At 60.7% G+C, this 2,500-nt stretch overlaps 1 pseudogene; it reads left to right on the top strand.

The window, feature by feature from the left end:
• The window catches only part of LOC124566138, a 6,181-nt pseudogene that overhangs the window by 539 nt on the left and 3,142 nt on the right, over window positions 1–2,500 (top strand).

The raw sequence follows: 2,500 nt of genomic DNA, 5'->3' as shown, positions 1-2,500 counted from the left end.
CGGGGTCGTGTCCGGTTGCCTTTCCACTCGCCGCGGGGTGGGGCCGTTCCGGTGTGCGGTGGGCCGCACTTCTCCCCTAGTAGGACGTCGCGACCCGCTGGGTGCCGGCCTACGGCCCGGGTGCGCAGCCTGTCCTTCCGCGGGCCTCGGTTCGCGTCTGTTGGGCAGAGCCCCGGTGTCCTGGCTGGCTGCCCGGCGGTATATCTGGAGGAGTCGATTCGCCCCTTTGGGCGCTCGGGCTCCCGGCAAGCGCGCGCGGTTCTTCCCGGATGACGGACCTACCTGGCCCGGCCCCGGACCCGCGCCGCTGTTGGCTCGGGATGCTCTCGGGCGGAATAATCGCTCCCGTCAGCGGCGCTTCAGCTTTGGACAATTTCACGACCCGTCTTGAAACACGGACCAAGGAGTCTAACATGTGCGCGAGTCATTGGGCTGTACGAAACCTAAAGGCGTAATGAAAGTGAAGGTCTCGCCTTGCGCGGGCCGAGGGAGGATGGGGCTTCCCCGCCCTTCACGGGGCGGCGGCCTCCGCACTCCCGGGGCGTCTCGTCCTCATTGCGAGGTGAGGCGCACCTAGAGCGTACACGTTGGGACCCGAAAGATGGTGAACTATGCCTGGCCAGGACGAAGTCAGGGGAAACCCTGATGGAGGTCCGTAGCGATTCTGACGTGCAAATCGATCGTCGGAGCTGGGTATAGGGGCGAAAGACTAATCGAACCATCTAGTAGCTGGTTCCCTCCGAAGTTTCCCTCAGGATAGCTGGTGCTCGTACGAGTCTCATCCGGTAAAGCGAATGATTAGAGGCCTTGGGGCCGAAACGACCTCAACCTATTCTCAAACTTTAAATGGGTGAGATCTCCGGCTTGCTTGATATGCTGAAGCCGCGAGCAAACGACTCGGATCGGAGTGCCAAGTGGGCCACTTTTGGTAAGCAGAACTGGCGCTGTGGGATGAACCAAACGCCGAGTTAAGGCGCCCGAATCGACGCTCATGGGAAACCATGAAAGGCGTTGGTTGCTTAAGACAGCAGGACGGTGGCCATGGAAGTCGGAATCCGCTAAGGAGTGTGTAACAACTCACCTGCCGAAGCAACTAGCCCTGAAAATGGATGGCGCTGAAGCGTCGTGCCTATACTCGGCCGTCAGTCTGGCAGTCATGGCCGGTCCTTGCGGCCGGCCGCGAAGCCCTGACGAGTAGGAGGGTCGCGGCGGTGGGCGCAGAAGGGTCTGGGCGTGAGCCTGCCTGGAGCCGCCGTCGGTGCAGATCTTGGTGGTAGTAGCAAATACTCCAGCGAGGCCCTGGAGGGCTGACGCGGAGAAGGGTTTCGTGTGAACAGCCGTTGCACACGAGTCAGTCGATCCTAAGCCCTAGGAGAAATCCGATGTTGATGGGGGCCGTCATAGCATGATGCACTTTGTGCTGGCCCCCGTTGGGCGAAAGGGAATCCGGTTCCTATTCCGGAACCCGGCAGCGGAACCGATACAAGTCGGGCCCCTCTTTTAGAGATGCTCGTCGGGGTAACCCAAAAGGACCCGGAGACGCCGTCGGGAGATCGGGGAAGAGTTTTCTTTTCTGCATGAGCGTTCGAGTTCCCTGGAATCCTCTAGCAGGGAGATAGGGTTTGGAACGCGAAGAGCACCGCAGTTGCGGCGGTGTCCCGATCTTCCCCTCGGACCTTGAAAATCCGGGAGAGGGCCACGTGGAGGTGTCGCGCCGGTTCGTACCCATATCCGCAGCAGGTCTCCAAGGTGAAGAGCCTCTAGTCGATAGAATAATGTAGGTAAGGGAAGTCGGCAAATTGGATCCGTAACTTCGGGATAAGGATTGGCTCTGAGGATCGGGGCGTGTCGGGCTTGGTCGGGAAGTGGGTCAGCGCTAACGTGCCGGGCCTGGGCGAGGTGAGTGCCGTAGGGGTGCCGGTAAGTGCGGGCGTTTAGCGCGGGCGTGGTCTGCTCTCGCCGTTGGTTGGCCTCGTGCTGGCCGGCGGTGCAGGATGCGCGCGGCTGCGCGGCGTTCGCGCCCCGGTGCTTCAACCTGCGTGCAGGATCCGAGCTCGGTCCCGTGCCTTGGCCTCCCACGGATCTTCCTTGCTGCGAGGCCGCGTCCGCCTTAGCGTGCTCCTCCGGGGGCGCGCGGGTGCGCGGATTCTCTTCGGCCGCCATTCAACGATCAACTCAGAACTGGCACGGACTGGGGGAATCCGACTGTCTAATTAAAACAAAGCATTGCGATGGCCCTAGCGGGTGTTGACGCAATGTGATTTCTGCCCAGTGCTCTGAATGTCAACGTGAAGAAATTCAAGCAAGCGCGGGTAAACGGCGGGAGTAACTATGACTCTCTTAAGGTAGCCAAATGCCTCGTCATCTAATTAGTGACGCGCATGAATGGATTAACGAGATTCCCGCTGTCCCTATCTACTACTTCGGGACCCTGCGTCCTGACCGGGTGTGCAGTAAGACCCGTACAAGGGCAACTACCGTGTCGGAGCAGGGTCCGAGC

The sequence above is a fragment of the Schistocerca americana genome, unplaced genomic scaffold (assembly GCF_021461395.2).
Source record: "Schistocerca americana isolate TAMUIC-IGC-003095 unplaced genomic scaffold, iqSchAmer2.1 HiC_scaffold_137, whole genome shotgun sequence".
Classification (NCBI taxonomy): domain Eukaryota; kingdom Metazoa; phylum Arthropoda; class Insecta; order Orthoptera; family Acrididae; genus Schistocerca; species Schistocerca americana.
The sequence above is the reverse complement of the archived record's forward strand: the minus strand, read 5'-3'. Positions and strand labels throughout refer to the sequence as shown.